Source organism: Melozone crissalis, unplaced genomic scaffold (genome assembly GCF_028551555.1).
Source record: "Melozone crissalis strain CALT ecotype California unplaced genomic scaffold, PUWL_Pcris_2 ptg000018l_1, whole genome shotgun sequence".
NCBI classification, from domain to species: Eukaryota; Metazoa; Chordata; class Aves; order Passeriformes; family Passerellidae; genus Melozone; species Melozone crissalis.
In genome coordinates this window covers 22239433-22262096 of record NW_026535796.1, presented here as the reverse complement: position 1 = coordinate 22262096, position 22664 = coordinate 22239433, and the positions used below count along the sequence as shown (strand labels likewise).

General features: G+C 37.9%; 1 protein-coding gene across 6 annotated transcripts in view; it reads left to right on the top strand.

Annotated features, from left to right (window-relative positions):
* Positions 1–22664, top strand: part of SIPA1L1 (signal induced proliferation associated 1 like 1) — a 201353-nt gene that overhangs the window by 23246 nt on the left and 155443 nt on the right. For 3 of the 6 annotated variants that reach the window (XM_054276444.1, XM_054276445.1, XM_054276440.1), the window contains exon 2: positions 6528–6681. The exons of the other annotated variants lie outside the window; for them this stretch is intronic. The gene's annotated coding sequence lies outside the window, so the exon portion shown is untranslated. The remainder of the gene's footprint in view (positions 1–6527; positions 6682–22664) is intronic. 6 annotated transcript variants of the gene reach the window in all.

The following is a 22664-nucleotide window of genomic DNA, read 5'->3' as shown; positions in this document are numbered from 1 at the left end:
CTAAAGTCTGGTTATCTTACTGATGTTTTGCCAATCCTTGTATAAAAGGGATAACTATTTCCTGCTTTATGTTGCTGATTTTAGCTCTTTTTAATGCCTCCAAGGGCATAATTATCTGTAATTTTTGTATGGAAGACAAGCTATGTCTGTTTGTCCCTTTATTCTGGTCCCTCTATCTTTTTGAGCAATGTATGGTAGGTTGTATAGGACAATGATTTTTGTTTTATTTTCTCTTTTCAACTATTTCAGTTGTTACCACTTGAGGTTATTTTTCCATTCTGTTACATTTATTGGCAATGGATTTAATATAACATTTTATTTCATAGTCAGCAGTTATTGTCCAAACCTTCTGTGGCTATCCACAGTGACTTTGAGACGAGATTGTTCTGACTGGATATCAAACTTTTTAGCTTTACAAGCTGTCAGTTTAATCCATATTTATAAGTGTAAGTGTACATCCTTGTGGAAGGTTGAGTGCATCATCCTCTTCCCTTCTTTTCCAATTACTGGGTCACCATTTAAAAAAGCTTACTGCTGCTGCTTTTCTCCCACTTCATATTTGTTGAGCAGTAGTAATCTGTAGGTAATTTGTTGCTCTCATCCTGTGAGGGTTTGGTTTCTTCAATATTGCATTCTTTAGTATTGCATTAAATAGTGTGCTTATTGTCTCTTCGGCAAATCCTAAATGCTTGAACTTCTCTTTGTGGAAGTCAGGGTGCTTTACTACGTACCATGTTGTGAAGAGATGATGGATGTTTTTCTTTGAACAGGCAAGCAAAGTGAGGTGAACAGTGGTGAGTACCTCCAGAAGAGCCAAAAGGCACACCTTGTAGTGGCAGTGGCATGAGAGCTCTGAATGAGTTTTAACCTGTTGCATTATGTTGCCTTAAACCCAAGCTGCTGCACGGTAGAACTGGAAATATTTGACAGGCAAAAGTTCCCTGCCAGTTTCGAGGCAACCACACCCTGACTTGTTTGCTATGCTTACAAAGGTACATTTTTGATTTGTAAACAGTTCCTTAATGTTGCTGTGTAATAAGAAGCTGATTTAATGAAGTTTTTGAAAGGAGCAAGAACTGTAAATCTCAGCTTTTCTTAATGGATTCTTTTGTTTGGACACTTTAAACTGATGACTAAAAAGTGTGACTTGAGTTAAGTTTTACTGTGTACACAGTACTGAGAGAGAGCTGGGTCAGCTCTTTGTGCCTGTTGCCTGCACTCAGGTGGTGGGGAAGTCTCACAGGGTGCTGCCTTCCCTCAGCTTTCTTCCTTGCCCCCTTGCTGGCTGGGTAAAGTGGTATGCTGCAAATACACAGGTGTATTTTAGACCTGTCAGCATTCCAGTGGCTGGATAGCAGTCAGAGATGTACTGTGTGAAGAGAGATCTAGCAGGGAGGATTTGAGAGCCAGTATAGTAATGTGAAATCATCATTTGCACTAGATTTCAAGGTTATTTGGAAGGTACCATGTTATGTTTCAAATCGTAAGAGGAAGATGCTCAGAATATTTCTAGTCTGCTTACCTTTAGAATTATTTCTGTGAGATTTCTAGATAATACATAAAAGTAAATTTCTGGTTGGGCTCTGGTATTGCAAAATGCCAAACACAAGACTTGTGAGGTATTACATGAACTAAAATGAGTTCTGTTACTGTTGCCTTCTGTGAAAAAATGGCTTTTCACTGTTCTTTAAAATGAGATAGCCCATAGCCATAAAGATGACCTCCTAAAGTATTATGACTTTTTAAGTCTACTTGATGCCAGAATAATTGCATGCAAATATTGTATGGAAATACACAGATATTTATACTAGAAAATTTTGACTTGATAAGAGTTCTACATGGATAATGAGCAGAAGACTGATTTTATGCGTAGTACGATTATGGTGACCATGAACATATGCTTTGAGCTTTTATTTATTGCTCTAGTTTATAACTCTTTGCTTGTGCTTTGTATGGTAATTTTTTTTTTTTTTTTTACTTTGTAGGATAGAACAGGGGTAGATGATCTTTTGAAGCCAAATAATTTCATCCTGATTTGGTCAACTTATAAGTGCATAAAAATCTGGTGTGAATTTAAAGCATCAGAGTTCATTTAACAAAGACAATGTGCCTTTTTTTTTTGCCACTTTCTAGAAAAAAAAAATGATAGGAACAAGAAGTAATGCAAAATTACATTAGAATTTGGCTCATGTGTTAAACATGATTCCACTAAGACCAGCTTCTGCATTATGTTATTGTACATTGCCATGTATTTTATATGTGTATATGCATATTTCTTGGTGCTTGTGGTCCTTGTAGTCCAGAAGAGTTGCTGCATACAGTTCCTATAAAGGTTATTTACTCTCATGGCTAGTTAATGAATCTGTTTGATTGAACAAGTCCATTAGTTCCTGAAAATATCTGTCCACAGAAATCTGAGCAACAAAGTCCATCTAATAGCTTGAGCTATGAGTTAAGCGTTCAGCTGTGTCAAAGTACTGGATTTCAGGGAATCAGCTTTTGAGGAATTGGGAAGTAGAGGACAATGCATCTCTTACTGTGTTTCATTTAATGTTTCCATACCCTGCTACTGAGTGTGCTACTCTGCAGAAGATGAGCTGAACTGAAAAACTTCTATTGCTTACTATGCATTTATGTGTGTACAATTAATGTACAGACCTTCAGTGCTGTTCTTTTTATCCTTCATATGAAGCAGTTTTTCTGCTTGAGATACAATTCCTCATCTGTTTCCAGTGTCAAAGGACAGACAAAGAGCTTAGAAAGCAATAATTACTTAAAGGCAGTGAGAGTAATATCTTGCATTGGAGTCCTTAGGCTGTCTTTGCTTGTGCTCTCCCATGTGTGTTTTTTTATTTTCTCTATTATTTAGTGGGTTTTTTCCAGTTTAAAATGAAATGTAGAGACAACTCTATACTTCATTTGTTTATTTTTAGTTATAAGGCCTTTAAAGACTTTGTTACTCATCAAGATAAATGAATTTTTGGAGTATGATGCCGATGCTTGTGTATATTTTATGTAATAGACTTCAGTTTGGGCTAATGTTTTACTGGCATCAGCCTCTATACAGCACAGAGCTGCTCTGTGAGAAGCACTGACTTCTCTGTAGCCTGCCAAAAGCTGTATGTTTGTTGGCAGCATGAATGCCATCCTTTGGATGAATTTTTTTGATGCCAGGATTAAGCTGCAGAAAGTAGAAGGAAAAAACTATAACACAGAGTCTGTTATTAAAAAAAAATCAATAAGTTAGTCTTTCAGTATAGAAATGGTGCAAAATAAAAACCAACGGTTTTGTGATGCTCCTTCACATTTGGACACTTAATACCTTTTCCAGAATATTTGAAATTTGTGGGTGATTGCTTTCTAAAAGAGAACAAGATTAACCATTTTGGTAGTGTGCTGAGTAAGCAGGAAATTTGCCAAGTTTTGGCTACTGAATTTAAGAGGAATTTTAGAGATATTAGGTGCTTTGCAATTCAGAGTTTGGCTTGCTATCTCAAGAGGGAATAGCATTAAAGTCACTGCCTTCTTAGTCCTGAAGTTTTGTGATAATTGTATAAGGTAGTTACATTTTGCGAGCAGAAAAGACAATGAAGGGATAATAATTTTTTTTTTTGAATGCAGTGGTATTTGAGATGTCTGAGAATGTCATGTTTTCAGTAAATGCCCTGTTTCCTACTACAGTTTTCTAATAACAGATTCTCTTTGTGAGGGGAAGAGGAGGGGCAGACACTGATCTCTTCTCTGTGGTGACCACCAGTGACAGGACCTGAAGGAAAGGCTTGAAGCTGTTTCAGGGAGGGTTTAGGTTGGATGTCAGGAAAAGGTTCTTCACCCAGAGGGTGGTTGGGCACTGCAACAGGCTCCCCAGCGAAGTTCAACCAGCATTTGGGCAATGCTCTCTGGCACAGGGTGTGACTCTTGGGATGTCCTCTGTGGGGCCAGGAGCTGGACGTAATGATCCTTGTGGTCCCTTCCAACTCTAGAGTATTCTGTGTTTTCCCTCATGGAAATGCATTCCTCTGGAACCATGAGCAAAAAAGCAATTCAGTTAAAATTTGGTCAAGAGTCCTAAAGTTAAGCTGAAAACCTGGATTGAAAATGAGAATTAATCTTTGTGTTAAGTTACAGAATTGACTTATTCCAGATGTTCTTTAAAGGCGTATCTTGTTCAAAAGTCAACTCCCACAGTGCCTGCAGTTTGAGAGTGTCCTGTGTAGCTTTGATTTCAGCCTAAAGTAAGTCAGGGCTAAAATTGCGCTGCTGCTACGTTATTTGTTTTTGCTGAAGCATTCTACTTACCTCTCTTGATCGTACTAATGGATGGGCATAGACAGTGAATTATAGAAACTCACGGAACTGCACAGATTTTTTGGTTTTGACTTTATGGATTATTTTTGCTTTTCAGCCAGAGCAGCAAAGTTATTTAAGTTGGTGTGGATACAAGGGAGGATTGAGGTTGTGTGGCTGTGAATGCATCTTCTGTCAATCAGTACAGTGTTGGGTGGTTCCAAGAGAGTAGTGAAATGTTTGTATTTCAGTATTTCACTGTGAATGGTGGTGTTGAAACTTCCTCTTGCGTATCATCTTAATATAATAATCTAGATATATAAAAATTTAGCCTAATTAGTTTTTCTGTTATTAAATATTTTTAGAAAAGCTTCCCAGTTTTGAATAGCTCTTTACCCGCCTGCCTTCCTTACTTTTTCTCCTTTATAGAAACAGTCGGAACAATTTTTTGTAGTTTTTTTGCATCGACTTCTTTTCTGTATCTGGTCACTATTTCCAAAAAGCAGAGAACTTAGATAAGTTGGTATAATTTTTGTATACAGATACAGGAAAAATTTTAAGGCAGTGCTTCATTGGCTGACAAGGCCTATGAAATGGAAGTAAAAAAAAAAATTCTTAATTTTAAAATAGTGGTAGATACAGTATATCTGCATGAAAGCCCTCCTATTTTATGCTGATTACAGTGTATTTTTGAAGGGATGTATTCAAGTAAAAGTAACATAAGATAGTATCAAAATTGTAATTGCTTTCAAAACAACATTTTTTGCATCTTTAATTAATTTTTTTCTTTATATTCCTGGTTGTTATTTTGTTTTGGTTCCTATACTCCATTAAGGATTTATTGTATTGTGCCTTCTCTTTGTTGTAAAATGTGTTGTGTAACTTGTTTGTCCCTTGGCTTCCATAGGGAAAGGATGTCCTGTGGTTGTTTATGCTTGTGGATTGCCATCCTTTCTCATCAATTTTGTGAATGGTATTACGTTTCATAGTCTCATGCTTTATTTTATGATGAAGAGGTTTGATGATAGTGAGTTATTGGACTGTTCCTTATTACAAATGGTTTTAAATGAGAGCTGCACTGAACCTGGAAGTAAGTGCAGTTAGCAATATTTCTGAAGTGCTTGTGGAGGGGGTTGAGAAGGGGCCTGCATCAGCTCTGAGCAGTAAGGTGTAATGAGGATTAAACAGCTTGTATGTATTCTGGAGGGAAGGAGTCCCAAATTTGTAGGGGCCCTGTGTGACTGGGACTAGGAGGTGTAACAATGTTGTGGTATAACATTGAATGTGTATCTTCCTCCTTTCCTGTTCGTGCTTTTTTAAAAAAAAGTTATTTTCCTATTCAGTAGAGATGTTTAGGAACTAAGTATGCTCATTTGGAAAGTAAGAACAGCATAATATCTCTGAATTTGTGTTGGTCTCTCTATCCCTTCATTCTAAGTGGGTGGTTATCAGGAAATCTTGCAGTCTTACGTCTGGTAGTGATAAGACTAAAAAGCACGAGTGCTGGGAAACAGTTTAAGTCATTTATGTGAAATTTAGCTTCAAATTCTGCTTTAGAAAGAATGGCCATATGCGGAAAAATGTCAACACATGTTCATAGAAATGAGTAATTATGAAGGGGAACTTGACTTAGTCTCCCTTAGTACTCATGTTCATTTAAAAAACATAGAATTACTTTTTCTGAAGTAAATTGCTGAAGTGTTTGTCCAGCTCCTTAGATAATCAAATCTTGTGGTTGATACTGAATACTGAAATGGAAATATTGTGATCTTGAAATGAATATCCTAAAAAACCAAAAAAACCCTGACAGTTTTCCAGAGTATGGACATGAGTGTTTCATGAGTGAAGATGGTGCAGATACTCAGAACTGGATTATTGGAAATAATTTATTCTTCTCCAGTTTTAAAAGTAAAGGCAATGAAATGTGCTCAGTCATTGATGTTGAATGCAGTTTTGCATTAGGAATTCAGTTTTGTCTCTGAGTTTTGGAAGATCCAGAGCTTTCTTTTGTCGTGGGGCTAAAGACTCTAAAGTGACTTTTGGGTGGTGTGGGACAGAGGGGCTATATCCAGAGTTATCTGGCCTCTGTGATGGTGTGGAAGGAGGCCAGTAGCTTCCCCCCCAAATTACTCATAACAGACTGCTTGCTCTCAAAAGTACTGCCTGTTCTGGAACCGGGGGCAGGAGGTTTGCCTTTGTGTGGGACCTAACTGGTAATTGAGTGTTTGCATTTTTGACAGGTGCTGTGAGACTCTGCCCTGAGTAGATGAGGAGCAGTGAGGAGTGACATAAGGATTGGATGCTTAGGCTTGCTCTGAGATGTCCATGAAGATTTCCTATTTCCTTGAGTTTCTTATGGCTTCTGTTGTGACTGCGTTTTGATTATTATAAAAGGTATTCCTTGCATCTTCAGCTACTATTTAGTAATAGCTTGGAATACAGTGTAAAGAATGTTTGAATTTTATTGTGTTTTTAAAATTTTACTTGTTTGTTCACCTTCTTTGTCACCTCAGCGTAAAGAAAACGGCATTGCCTTTTAATTTTATGTTTAATATCTGGTAAATCACTTTTGGGCTTGTGGATTTTTTTTTAAATTATAAAACATGATAGAGCAGTGAAAAGGGGAATTTGTCTATAAAAAGCCTTACTAGAGACTACTTTCTACCTGTCTTCAGCAAGCTTTATGAAGGTGGAAGGATGGTAAGTGGTTCAAAGTGTTGGTTGGATACTTTCATTAGCATTACCCTACAATTTTTCATTTTATAGGTGAGAGAGATGTCTACACCTGTTGGTTCATTCCAAGGCAGCATCACTTCCCAAATTGTCATAAAACATTGCATTGAGGCAGACCAAAGGCACATTTGAACAAGGGCCTGTGCTTATCCTGCCACCCAACAGTTCCCTCTCCCATATTCCCCATATCAGCTGCAGGGATTGTATGAGTGCTGTCTGAGGCTGCTTTGGCTCTTGTCCCAGCCTGCCCTTACAAGTGAGAGTGAGCTTACTGAGGGCAAATCCTTGCCTGAAAACAAGTGCTTTGGGATCTTAGTATCCCCACCTACACTGACTGTGTACAAAGAAGTTTGTCTGGGACTTGGATTCGCACAGTGAGGTTTGGTTAGTTGTTTTCCTTTCTCCTTTTCAGCCCTAAGCAGGTTCTGTTTCCAGCGCCTGCTCTTTAGCACCCAAGGTGGCAACCAAGGTCACTTTGTTACATGCAGATCTGACAACAGCATATCTAAGGAAGAAAGTGAAGTGCCTTGTTTTCAAAATATATCTTTTGTCTCCTACTGTTTTCCCATGCCAGGAGATGGATTTGATGTTCCTAGTTATCTAATTTTATGTCGTGTTAATTGATTAGAATGGTTCATACAATGGTCAGAAGTGACATTTAAAGGTCTCAAATATTAGTCAGAATATTGCTGAAGTGGAGTTTCGGTTTTTGTTTGTTATACAGGTATATTTTCACTGTGTGTGCTTTTAAGGAAAGGAAGGGCTGAAATCTTAATTTTGTCTTCAAATGAAACTCCTGTGCTTTGTGGTATGTTTAGTTTCTGCATAGCTTAATGTTTGTTCCTGGGGTGAAGAGCTTGTTTTAGCAGCACTGTTGTTAGATGTAATTGAAATGCTTTGTGTAATATGCTCTGCTTGTAATACAAAGGAAACCCTCCAGCTCATTTGAACAACAGTCTTTCTGCAGTTAGATTGGTCTGGTAAATAGTTTTAAAGTGTGTATTTAAATGTATATAGTAAGTGTTTTGAGAGCTGTCAGAGGCAGACCAAAAAGGACACCCTGGTGGGTGCTGGGCTGGACAGCAGTGACGACAGTGTAGATGCACAGGTTCTGATTGAGACATGGCATTGTCTTAGATCAGGTCCCTGTCTGTAAGTCTTGTTTGGAAAGATGGAAATTACTGTTTCTTTTATAAGATCTAACTAGATGTTTGTGAAAAGCTTTGAAAAGCTTTTGATTAATAACTGTATGCAACATGATTATATCACACAGAATAATAGAGGGTAGGAGGAGAAAGAATACAGCCTTAAGTTTTTACAGTGCTTCAAGAACTGCATTGCCAACCTTTTTCATAAGCTGTCTTTACATCTCCCCTTAGTCATTACCTCTTCCAGATCAATAACAAAACATTAGAGAAACAGGTCTCTTTTTAAAACAGGAGGAAGAAGAAGTCTAAGGTAGGTAGTTTGGGCTAGTTATATTGGTAAAAAAATCCCCTGTTTTTTCCATACTTTGTTTTTACCAAGTTTGCAGTCAGTGTCTGTCATCTCAATCCATGAAAAATTACTGCTTTTTTACTCCTCCCTCCTTTCCTTTTTTTTAAAGACACTAGTAACTGGTGAAATTGCAGGTTTTCAGTGTTGGTTACTTAACTTCATAACGCTGTAGAGCAATACTCTGCTCTTCTAAGTCTAAAACTGAGGTGTTTTTAACCATAGACATCTATATATCCTCCTTCCTCCCGTTTTTTTCTGACCTACATATCATCCCAATAACCTGTTGGCTGCAGGTTCTTTTAATTGCTTTTGGATTTAACATGCACCCAGCTCTTTTTGCAACAGAAAAGTAATTTCTGAGTGGTTAATCTGAGGAAGTGTTTCTGGCAGCTGTGGATGACAGATGTGGAATTTGGATGGCAGTTTGTTGGAGGTGTGGTGGAAAGACTTGCTTGGTAGGACCAAGGACACTGGGCTCCAGGAGCTGGCCAGAGGAAAGCAACAGTCCTGGAAACGGCTGCTCCACCATCCAGGGCATCCTACAGGGTAGTGCAGTTGATTTAAATGGGCTGTCCCAAATAAGAGCAGTAGGTGAAATTCTTCCAGAACTCTGGTCTCTAACTGTTTGTATTAAAAAAAACAAAAAGGAAAAAAAAAAAGGAGGGGGAATCCAGTAGGTGCAGATAACATGCTGGAAGCATAAGCCTGTGGGGGAAGTTAGAAACTTCTCTGCCAAAGTTCTGACCATGGAGTCCTTATCTTGGCAAAAGTTGTCAGAGAAACTTGTAGTTCATCAGCTGAATGTAGGTGGCTATAAAGCCTGAAGTCTGATGCTTGCAGTTTTTATCAATACTAATGCTGGAATATAATGAAAAATAGTTATGGAGAACCATCACGTCTATGGGAACACAATTGTGTTGGAAACTTGTGAGAAAAACAAGGCTTTACTCCTCAGAGGTGTTATTAGTACATACTGATATATATTGAAGAAATGAAACAACAAGTATATGAATCTGTTGGAAAAAAGAAAGCCCCCCGAAACCAATCCCTTCAGCTTCTTTCTTAGCACGTTAGAATTGTCTGAGTGAAATGCATTTGGGTTTGGTTATAAAATGTTGAGCTGCACAGTGACACAGGTTCACAGACTTTCTCAAAGGGTGTTTGGGTAAAGGTTGAAATCCTGTCATCTAAGAATGAATTTCAGGTGAAGTAGAGGCCAGTAGGCAGTTACAGATTGTATTTTGGTGATGTGATTTAGTTAAGAAAAATCTAAATTAGAGGGTTAGCCTGATGTCTATGAAAATGCTTCACTGGCATTTGTTTTACTCTTTCTTCAGAGCATTTAAAATTGTTAAAAAATAATTTAGCATTAAAGGGACAACATTTAGCTGGAACTGATATCATTATGGTTTTTGCCCCCAAAGACTCCATATTTTATGTATAAGGAAATATTTTTGAAGGCATTTATAGTATTAAAGACACCTTCCTGCTTACTTGGAATATGTAAGTTGCAATACATATAATGTGCACAATACTGAGAATGTGAACATTTCCCTTACCAAGGGGAAAAAAAATGACGAAACAAGAATTTTCAAATAACTGCAAAAAATTAAATGGAAATTTCAACAAAAAGGAGAGTATGAGAAAAGCAGAGGTAAAAAAGACTGTAAAGGTATGTCTTGGACTGTTGTAAAGCAAGCTTTGTTTGGAATGTCTGTCTTTCAGGTTGTGACAAAAGGGCAACAGCAACAACAGGGTTATTTTTTCTCTTTAATGAACTTCAAACCTTCCTTAAAACCTGTCCATTATATTAGTAATGGAATGCCAAGACCTACTTTTTCTTCTGTGTTATTGCCTGCCTGGGTAAAGGGTGAGGAGGGTGTATTTCTTTCAGTTGGCAGTGGAATTCAAGAGTAGGTTTACCTTTTGGTGCATTTAAAATTTATTCTGTGCTGCAGTAGGACATAGGACTAGTTTCTCTTGAAATGATCAGTACATTCATTGTGATGGGCACAGTCTATTCCTGCTGGAATTGAAATGCAGAAATGGCTTTGCTGTGAAAGTATATAGCTTGCTATAGTAAGAAAATCTTGTTTAGTGGCAGGACAATATGTACAATAATTACAGAAAACAAAAGGTCTGTTAATTCTTGAAGCAAGATCTGGCTGATTATGTTGGAATTGTTTAATACAGAGGCCACCGTCAATTACCAACTTATGTTTTCAGTTGCTGCACAGTTAGTGCCAGTGGTCAGAGACTGGTGGCCAAGAGACAATTGGAATTTTGTCACTTAGTTTCATTGGATTAGCTTTTCGCCTTCTTCCTGACACTTGGTAGTTATTAAACTGTAACAGGAATAAATTATGTGAAATTAAAATATTTTAGCAGCCTGTTAGTTTCCATTGTAGTTCTTGGTTTTCTTACTCCATGTTTTTTTTTCATGTTCTGGGAAGCAAACAAAGGAAAAATTCATATAAGCTTGGTTTAGTTAGCCAACAGAGATACAGTGCTGAGTTTTGTCAACTAACATATTCAATATTGCTTAAGTCTGACTGATGCTTGCATACCAAAGGGATTGTGTATCATGCTGGAAACAAATGAATTGCAGTTATTTTTGGATGGGCAAGTCCAGGTTAGGCAGAAGTAAGACAAAGGTCAGAAAATACAATATCATATGAGAATTATTCGCGGTCTTAGCAACTCAACAGTAAAATCTGTTTTGGAATGTTTGTACTTTTCCCCTTTCATGAAGTTCAGCATAACCAACATATTTGATAAAAGGGTAGCAGAAAAGAACTGTGTTTTAGCTGCTTGATAAAAGACCATAAACAGTAGTTTGGGCAGTCATGGTCAATGCTGTATGGCCAGGGAACAAAAGCTATGAGATGTAGCAGATGGTTTAACAATTCTTGTGTAATGATGAGAAATCATCAGATTTTAAATGGAATTGTTGATACTGAGAGATGTGCTTCCTTGTAAACCTGAGTTGTTTAATAGGCCAAAATTCATGTCTACCAAAGTCTGCCAGATGGGCTTTCAAAAAAATTGAAATATTTGTTACATGTTAACAGGGAAAGATTAGATTATCATGAGCAATATGGTTAGTATTGATATAATTTTAGTATGTCAGTTTTCCTCTTCACTGTTAAAAAAACTTTCTTGGGGCCCGTTTGGAAAATGTTGCTTCTTTTTACTTGGTCTAGTAATCTTTTGCCATGTTTTGAAATGAAAAGTCATTATTTATTCTTCTTTAAAATGCATGTCTCTTTTTATTAAACTCCAAGCTAGTCACCTGAAGCTCCTATCAGAACAGAAGCCTGAGACTCAGAGTGCGGATAACATTGCATTTATGACCCCTGAAAATAACTAAAATTTTCTCTTTTTAAGGATGACTTTAAAAAAAAACACCCAAGTCTGAAAGTTGGGCTTGTACAATTTTACCTTTCTGCTTTGAAAACCATTGCTTCTTGCTTGTTGGTAATTTTTTTTTGCGCCCTGCATGTGTAAGCATTTCATATGTTGGTTCCCTTTTCCTCTGTGTGTTATGTGCCTTTTTGGAGTCTGACAGGTTTACTTGTTTAGGTGATACTTGGGAACCAGCATTAATCTATTTCTTATGTGTGTCAAACTCCATGATGAGGGAGTTAGGAAACCCTGCCATGACTACTGCTCCCCTATCTCATCTTTCTCATGATGTTAGTCTGTGTCTGACTTCACTCTGTGTAGGTCAGCTGGGACTGGTGCATAGATAACCCAAAAAGATGGGGTGGGGAGGAAATAAGTTGTCTGTCAGGTTATGGCTTTTGGCAATAGCAAACTGTTGGGTAAGGTGGCTATAATTAATCTGACTTCATCTGTTTGGGGGCAGGTGTGTGTATTTAACTGATGATATTTCATTCAGCTTGTTTTTTTAAATGTCTTCTCCAAGAAAGGGTGGTGGAAAGGAGTGCTGAAGCATTGAGTGGAGGGAATTGCAGCTCTGTCACAACAGGTGCCTGAAAACTCAGGGATCTGGGGTTACCTTTATTTTTTTCAGTTGTTATGGTTAACAACTGTCTAAATATTGCTAGATCTTGCTAGTATATATGAATATATATCTAAAAATTATGCAGTAACTTTAAGGATATGCCACCTACCTTCATGATACAGGGCCCAGCAGAGTATTTTGCTTAACTGAGGTGCAGCCGTACAACCATTAGACTCTTTCACCAGCAGAAATCATCACTGAGGGCAAATCCTTTCTGCCCAGCAGAAATCATCACTGAGGGCAAATCCTTTCTGCCCAGCAGAAATCATCACTGGTGAAAGAGTCTAATGGTTGTACTGCTGCACTTCAGTTAAGCAAAATACTCTGCTGGGCCCTGTATCATGAAGGTAGGTGGCATTTCCTTAAAGTTACTGCATAATTTTTAGATATATATTCATATATACTAGCAAGATCTAGCAATATTTAGACAGTTGTTAACCATAACAACTGAAAAAAATAAAGGTAACCCCAGATCCCTGAGTTATCACTTGGGATATCACTTATCACTTGGCCTGACAGATGGGTGTGATTTTTGTGCGTCTTGTTTGCAGGCAGTTGTGCTTTACACAGGGGCCTGTGTGTGAGATGGCAACAGGTAGGGGGAAGTCTTTGTAGAGATGAAATATTTGAAAGTTTAAAGGGTGACTTTTTTTTTTAAGTGTAGGGTAATCTGTTATTTTTCCCGAACTGTAACCTTTCTCTAGTTAAATGGAATTAGCCAACAGTGTTTATGAGGATAAGCTCAAAACACGGAAGTTTTATATAGTTATTTTTAAATGTTGTTTTCTAATGCTTATCTTAAACTGTTAAAGTACATAATCTTTTCTGATTTTTAATTTTTTAAAATATCTTATAAATTAATTTTCCCATTCTGCCAGAGTTTGTATGTAAACAGTCCCAGTATGTAGTAAAAAACCTGAAAGATAAATAGGTCAGCTGCTACTTATAGTAGAAGGAAGAAAATGTGTTTCAGAACTCTTGGATACGTATAAAAATCGGTTCACTGGGATTTTTCACTAATTAATCTTATAAAATAATTTGGCCCTTGGGATGATTTTAGGAGGTTGTAAATACTCAGAGTATTGGAATTTGTAAATGGTATGTTTCTTGTGTTTGCAGAACTAATTCATTAAGTGTTCTTCTGACAGCTAATTTTTCACACTGTAAATGATGGTCATAATCAATATTTTGCCTTTCACAGGGACTCTGCTGGACCCTTTTTGGGGAAATTCACACGCACTTCAGTTGGAATAATAGATTTGAATTGTGGGAGTTTTGCTGAAAAACTGCATGCCAGTTGTTGGGAAGGAAATTAATTTTTTTTGTCTTTCTAAGAAAAAGCCACAGCTCTGTTAATTGGCTGGATGATGAAAGAATCTCTCTTGTTTCTTGAAAAAAAAAAGCTCAATTATTGAATATTAGGACAGGGTTTGATTAGAAGATGTGTTGTAACTGATTAAAGGTGAGATATTTGCATATTTAAAAAAACCCTAAACAACATCTGTTTTGCTAGGGAGTTTGTTTACAAGGAGCCTGTGCCACTCCAGTGAGAGACTTCCCAACAAAAAAGCAGAAATCATCTGAATTTTTTCTGTGTTTTTTGTTTCTGTTCTTTTTCAAACCTTATATCTTCTGAGGGCTGTTGGATGTGTTGCAGTCCTGATGCATCTTTCCTTGGGGAGGCATTAGCTTTGGAGGAATTCATCTTCACGTGGCACAATGAGTTGTATGGCATTTGAGCTCATGGTGGCCCTGGGCTGAGTTGCCTCTCTCCCTCCCTGTTCTCAGTTAATGTTGGATGAAGTCTGGAGGCATTAAAGACTCAAATGTTCTATCTGAATGTTAGCAGCAGTATTTATTGGCATGTATCCGGGAGCCATCCTCATATGGGAAGTGAAGTAAATGACTGCTTCTGGTGTGGAAATGGGGCTGTGAGTTGGAGCTGCAATGATGCTTAACAGCCAAGGCAGAGGATATCACTGTCCTGCAGCATGGTCCTTTAGGGCACTGCTGCTTGAGGCCCACCAGGTCAGTGTGCTGAGGCAGCTCTCAGGGATACCCTGAGTTAGCCCCGGGTAACTTCCTTGCTAGCACTGCTCCTGGTGTCATTGCATAGGTTGGTTTTTGCCATTGCCAGGCAAGAATGCCTGCGGTATTTGGCTCAAGATTGGTAAAAAAGCACTTCTGAACATGGTTGGATTGGAGGGGGCTTAGAAGCCTGAGGCTGTGAATTCAGTCATTTGGAGCAGATTTCCTCTGCTAGTAGGTGAGGTATTTTTAAAGATGCTTCCAGAAATTGCTTTTGCCTGCCTGTGTTGCTGTGCCTGAGTCTTTGCTGGATCAGGTGTGTGTTACTAGGGAGACGATGAATTCCTGGGTTCTGACTGCAAGACATTAAGCCAACTGAAACATGGAGATTTACGTACTGCATAATTAAATGACTTTATAGAATTTGTGCAGATCAGATAGAAACAAGCAATCCAAACAGGGATTGCACGATAGAAGATGAACTTTTACATCCCTAACTATATGGCATCTTTGCTTCTGGCAGAGACAGCACAGTTTCAATATTAATTGCCTAATGCTTGCAGTATAACAAGTAGTTTAGGTAATTATCTCAGGAACTGGCTTTGTATTTGTTGCACCTAGTACGAAGTAGGTCCTATTTTTATTTAAATTGCTATGCACTGTGGTAATAGGAGCATTTAATAGTATTTAATTCTTACTGTGTGTGCTTTAGAATCACGATCATAGGGAATTTTCATGTCCTTTGAGAAGTGTTTTGATACTCTTATTCCACAAATCTAAGTACTGTGTTTGACAAAAAAAACCCTGAATACTTTTATGTTACAGTCTGTATTTCATGTAACTATTGTTCCTGAGCATGGTGTTCACATTACTCACATTGCTCTGTGACTCTTCAGACATAACCCTTGTACATCTTGCAAAAATCTGTATGGTATGTGGTGTCAAAGCATTAATTTACCACCTGAGTGGCTGAAGACAGACTGCATTTTGACAGTCAGGTGGCGTAACTTGTTGCACGAGAATTTGTAGCTCACCAGAAGAGAGAATTGTGATGTGCTGTATTTATTCATACACACGTCCTTCTCCTGGTGTTTGCCAGTGTGACTGCATAATGCATGTCTTGTATTTCATTGACACATTGGGGGGTAGTTGGGCACCTTAATCCTGATGGGTGAATTTGAGTAATAGCCAAGTCTCCCTTGGGGCTGGACCTGCAAGCTAAGCTGTGCAAAGCTGAAAGCAAATCTTGCCCCTCATTTCAGCTGACACCTGAAAGAAATAAAATTGACTGGTTCTTCAGCCCCCTTTCGTGGATTTTTAGAAATAGAATGCATGAAGGAAATCCTTCATTAAACCAAAAGCCTCATAAAAAAATTCTTCTCAAGTAGCATGCTATCTTTGCTCTTTCTGTTCTGTGCTTTAATGGTCAAGGTGAAGGAAGGTAGAAATGCCAAGTGGAATGGCCACTTAATGTATTTCACTCTTATACCCATGGTAACAAGGGTTTATATAGTAAAATTAACTTTGTGAAATAAGAGAGCCTTTGGTTTTACTAATTCACTTGAGATTTGAAAATAACGGTATATATTTTTAAAAGGTGAATCAGTGGTGTTAATTTGGTGCTTGAAGAAGTGATTTGAAGCTTTAAGACATAATATAAAACATTTTTCTCATGAGCCTTTGGCACAAGAACCTTTCAAATACAAACATGCCCTTGTGTTCAGGTCATAAATGACTATGCCATGGAAAGGGACAGAGGTAGTAATTGAAGCGTGAAAGAGAAGGGGAAATTCTGTGCTGCTCCTGATGGCTAAAAGCATCCACTTTACTATGAGTTTTGTTTAGGATGGCTGTATCATTCTCTGGATATATAGGAGGACCCCTAGTAGAACATTTTATTTCTGGTGTCTCTTCACAACAGGTAGCTCTATGAAGTTAAGCTAAATGTGCTGGGAATCACAGATGGGGGAACATTTCCTTTTCAGACTGTTTTCAGAACCTCCCATGTGCCTTTGCACTTCTGAAATTGTAATTATTTCTAAATCTTTATGATGTCTGTCCAGTCTTTCTTCTGGTCTTCTATTCCAGCTTGGAGAAATATAGAGCACCATAGTTGTGCTCTTAGGATCCTCAGAATGGATACTCTTCAAAATTTCACATGGCTTTGCTTTCTGTTTGGAAGGCAAAATACTTCTACCCTAGTGGCACAGCCCTCTCTGGCTGTGTTTCCTGTTCCAATGAGTAAAGCTTTGATTCAGGGGAGGGAAGGGTATTTAGGGAAGGATAGTTTTTCCTTTATTCTGGGATGTGTGTATATATATACACATATATATATGTATATATACACACATACACACACACACACTTTATTATGACACACACATGTGTATCTATATTTCAGAAGTAAGAGAAAAGGCAACCTAAATGAGATCTTTCCATAAAGTATGTGTCTGCCTGCCTGGAGATGAGTTATGCTAGTACAGCTTTTATTAATGCAGTGATTGTTTAAAAGGTAAAGTCCTTCTTGGTTTATGAGCAGAATCATTGAATGGTTTGTGTTGGATGGAACCTTAAAGATCATTTAGTTCCAACCTCCCTGTTCTTGATATTAAGTGCAAAATCCAATATAATAATACAGTTTTTGTGTAACAGTGCATGGTCCTTTTTAGTAGTACTAAAGTTTTACTGAGATTTTAATTGTTTGGAGAAAACTTAGACAAGTTGAAATAGACACTTTCTTCCTGGTACTAGGAGTAGGAGGGAAATAACCTGGTCAGCTGTCTCATTCAGCTGCAAGACTTATTTCAGGTTTGAGAGCAACAACATTGATCTGATCTAAGGGAAAGTGCAAATACTGTCAAAACATCCTTATCTTCTGGGATGGGCTGTTCCTACAAATTTGCAGTTTGAATGCAATTTTGTATGGCTTAGAGCTGAAGTATATGGTTATAATAAATGTGACACGTCAAGGCAAAGAGAGTTTTATTCAAGTTGCATCCTGAAATAGCACTGTGATTTGGCACTGGAGTAAGGTACCCGTTTGACATAAAGCTTTACTGCAGAAGTCATATTTCCAGAATTGTTTTGGTCTGGTTCTGTTTTGTATGTTATGGAATATGTGCTTCATTGGTAATGAAGAATTACCATGCATTAAAGGTGCAGATAATTAATTAGGAGTGGTTGCTTTTCTAATTAGTTACGAGAGAAATCAGATTACTTGAGCCTGAAAGTAAAAAGTCTAGATTTTCTTTTTGTTTGTTCATATCTTGATCAACACTCTATATTAATTAAGTTGTATCTACTGTTGCTTTTTGGATGTATACTGGTGTTGTCTAATGAAGAAAGTACCTGTTAGTAAATGCGGTAACTTTAAGCTAGGAAAACCCATTGATGTAGTAAAACTTAGAACTAATGATTGTAGCAATAAACTTAAGACAGTTTTGGTCTAATTTGTATTTTTCCAAGTGTTGATAGAAGAAAATCAAGTGGGTTATTAGGTGTAATTACATGTGTGTTTACTCATGGTCTGGCTACTATAAAGAAAGATTTGACTTGTTGAAAATATATTTCTATCATGTAAAGATAGGATGTTAAAGATGCTAAAAGGATAATGATTTGAAAGGCTCTGTAATAGTTGTGTAGTCAAGTGCTATGATGAAGTTAATCTGGGTTGTTCAGGACTTTTTCCAGGTAAGTATTGACTGTTTCCAGGGGTGGACTCTCTGGGCAGCTTGTAGTTGTATGTTCCATGTTACTGTCCAGTCCAGGAAGCAAGTTGCCCTGTATTCATTTTGGCATTTTGGTTCTGTATGCGTGATGAAGACTTTTGGATTCTTGGGGTCTGTGGGAATAGAATAGCACTGGACCTCTTGTGGTACTGCTTGTTGGGCTTCAGGTTTGGAAGAACTTTGGATCTGTTGGAGTTGTGGAGAAGGTAGCTGGGACTGAACCTCAAAGTTGATTGGTTCTCTCAGTGCTGGGAACGAAAGTCACACCGGATCCTTTTGTGCACAAAACGGTGCACAGATGGAAATCCACAATGGAGAACTAAGTAATTAACTTAATAGCCTCTCAAATGACTTGTCAAGGTTAAGCATTCCTTGTGCTCTAGCACTCTTCCCACTTGACCTGAAACACTCATTTTATTCTTTCTGACCTCATATTCTCTTTTCTTTCAATAAATCAAAATGTATGTGTTATGAAAATATTTAATACATCTTATGGTATATGAAAATGCAGTCTATGTTTTATTTTATTTGCAGTTGCCCAACCTCTTTCCCCTTTTACTTTGATACTTAATGTCTGACCACATCTAGAAACTTTTCTGGATAGATGCTTGTCTCTCTTCTAATGAACAGAGATGGAGCAGCCAGTCAAATTAAGACTGCTTATATCAAAAACATATGCTTAATTATTCACTTAATGTTCCCTCAACTTTGATCTAAGCATACTTATCTGGAAAGAGTCACTGTCCTAATTCTGTGTTACCCCTTGAATGGTTGCTCCCAGTATTAATTTAGTAGTTGCAGGAAGGCAGGAATGCCTACTATATAAAGAAATGAAAAAAATCTGTTTGTCTTGATTTAGTGGTAGTATGCTTCTCTTTACAAAACAAAAGGGGCCCTTGAGCAATATTAAGTGTCTAAGTTTGTGTTCTGGGTTGGTGGTCAGAACATACTGAACACTGTTGGAGACTATGCATGTGGAAAACCATGGCATTCCAGCTGTGAACTCCCAGTAATTGGCTTCCTTCTTGTGTCCCAGCAAAGTGCTCTTTTGAGACCAATTTTAGTAGGTCAGGTATCTTTCTTAGGATTGTACTTTCTTGAGGAATGACTAGACTGATGAATGTTCCCACCCAGCTGGGGGTGTCTGTTGGTTAGAAGAAAAGAGAAGAAAAGGAGCAAAGAGAAGAAAAGGACTCACAGTAAGTTGTAGAACCACTCTGCTGTTTGCAATGCATCCAGTTCTTTGATTTTTATAATGCTAAGGTTGAAGATGGCCCCTGCACAATGCCGTTCTTAACCTTAGCCTAGTGCTAAAAGTCACATCTGATTCTTGGTGTTGGTGCTATTCTTATGTGTAAACTGGGCCCTTGCAACAGAGGAGAATAGTAAAGACTTTGTATCCTTTGCAGCAGAGAATAGTGAAGACTGTCTAGGTTGTGGAGCTGTGTAAGAGTGACTGTGTCAATGGTAACAGCCAAGAGATATTCCAAGAGAAAGGAAGTTGTTGAGCTGAGGAACAATATTTAATTTGGCAGTGAATTTAGTGTTACTAGTTCTTGGGAGTTATTAGATAATATTGTGGGGAAAAATTGTAGTCCAGGAAACATGTGGGGCTCTGAAACTTTGAAACTTAAGGAATGAGAGAAAGCAGATCTCCTGTGTGAGCAGATATGGGTGTTCAAGCCTGGATTCAGGCCTTGATTACAAGGTGAAAGAACTTTTCTATAACCAAGAAGCTTTAATCATATCTTTACCTCAATTTTAGAGCTGGTCTCTTTAAAAGTGACTGTGGCAAACCTCTTTAATTTGGTATTGCAAAAGTTTTTATAGTCCACATCTTATAGATTTGTTAATCTTGTAATACTGGGCACTGCATTCCCATCTATTTGTGTGTTTTTGGAAGCCAGAGATGTAGATGGTGAATTGCAAGAAGTTTTTCTGGTAATTAAATCTTTACCTGTTAATTGATCATGTAAGAGGTAAGACTATCTGTTTGATACTATCTATTTTTCATAAAAACAGTATGTCTGAAATTTAGAATATTCCTCAGTTTGGTTTTTATCCCCATGCCCCCCCCCCCCCCCCGCCTTGTAAGACAGGTTTTGTAATTTTCCAAATGTGGCAGTTCTCAAAACTGTCAATTCTCCCCTCTTTTGAATGAGTTTCTTACTGTGAAGACTTCTTGAAGGCCTTTGTGTTGGTGTTGGATACACTGTGGAAAAAGAAATGTGCAATTTAGTTTTGCTTCTCAGTAAGAAAATGTGTGTTAATTCTGGAGGGTTCCAGCCAGTTGTTCTTTAAGAAGTTCTTCTTTAAGATGGACCTTAAAATAAAGGTGTTGTGTTGGATTTCCCATTTTGACAAAATTTCTTTCTAGGATATATTCAGAAATCTTGTTCTGAAGTGCAATAAAAGCAATTGCCTATCAAAGTGTTAGGTTTCCTGTGGAGGGCTGCCCTGTAATACCCTTGTTGCAGCATTCCCATCTCTTGTGGAAACTTGCCTTCGTACACTTGCATTTCAAAATATTTTGGCTTGTTTGTGTTATCGATGAGCTGTGTGTTTTGTCTGCAAATGAATTATTTGGAGGCTAAATGCTAAAACATTTGTAGCTGTGCTGGGGGCTACCTAATGGTTTACTGACAGTTTTGGGAAGTATCCAGTTCAAACAACTAAAGCTGTATGGTGTTAAGGTCTTCAAGACCAAGCCACAGAAACTCTGTCCCTTTTCTTTAGTATCTCCAAACCCAGCTTGTCTTTATACCTTAGAGTAGCTGATTGTGAATCCTTTTCTAAAAGAGTTCTGTATTTTCTAAGCATTTTGTCATTCTTTTCAGTGAATGCTGTTATTGTTTCCTCTGCAGTCTACATGTGCATTTTTTCTCGAGGTGTGTGTTCTCTTTTACTAATTGTCGCAGGGTAAACAATGCAGTAGCACAGGCAGGAGTAAGTTTACTTGATGCTCTCTAAGGCCTCTTCATAGGGATGCAGAAATGCTCACAGGAGGAGGAAATCTACAATGGTACAGGAGAATGGTCATGGGGTTGTGGCTGTGAGCAAAATAAGGTCACACACAGGTTACTCCTAAGTGAAGAAAAACATGATTTCTGAGAACTGGGGGCAAAAACATGAGTGATACAGGAGCCAAAAGCTTCCACAGTATGATTGCATGGGAAGAATATGAAGTTGAAGGTTTCAAACTGTTTAGCATTAACTTGTCTGCTTTTTGGGTTATCGCGATTCAAATCTATTTGCTTATTTCCATTACCTGTATTTTGTAGTTTGATCACTAGAATTCTTATATATATATATATATATATATATATATATATATATATATATATAGTGACTTAAATATTTTGATGTAAAGGCTGTTAGAAGAACCACAGCATTTATTTTTTAATATGTATATATTTATATCTCTATTCTGAGAGATGTCCTTTTTTAAGAGGAGAGTCAAATATAGGCACTTAATACTTAGGCCTGGGTTTATTTTTGGTCCAAGTTATATTTATTCATCTTTTTGACTTGTTTGCTTTTTTTCTCATGGACAGGAAGGGAGTTTGGAATGCACAATATCTCAAGGAATGTAATGATTTCAGTGACTCAGCTGTTTACTCTAAAACTTACTAAATAGGTTCCATGCTAAGTGGATGGGGCGTGAGTTCACTGAAATAGTGGTTATTTGAAAACCAAGATCTGCGAATATGAGACCAATTTAGATCCATGTCTTGCACATTCCATTTTTGGAGTATACTGGAAGGAATTTCTTCTGGTGCAATTATTAGGAGCACTCATGCACATATCCCACATCTCCATCTTGCTACAAAATCTAAGGGTCACGTGAGAAAACTGAATATTGCAGTCTCTATTTCTTCATTTCTGTCCAACCACAACAATTCTGCTCATGAATTTGAACTGCAACCACAGGGAGTGCCGGGTCTGATTGATGTGATGGACACACCCAGGGTGTATGCTGAGGGAGTATCTGGGGTTTGTAACTCCTACTCGTGGTGTTTCATTAGTTTATCTAAGAAGAGAAGAATTATCTCCTAGCTCATCTGTTTGTACTCTTAGCTGCCTTGATCACAGGACTGGAAAGGAAACTGTAGTTATCTTCTACAAATGGAAAGTCTGGAATCAATTACCAGGATAAAATATCCCAAAACAAAACAGCAAGCCCAAACTTCAGAATATTAACTACGGTGACATTTAGCTGAATGTTGTTTATTCAGGGCTGGGTGTAGCTGCCAGCTAGGAGGGAAGAGGGAGAGGGGCAGCTCTGCATACGCGAGCCAGAGCGAATAGCTGTCCTGGGGAGACTGTGGCAGCCACACCAGCAGAGCAGTGCTTGTCTCTGAACG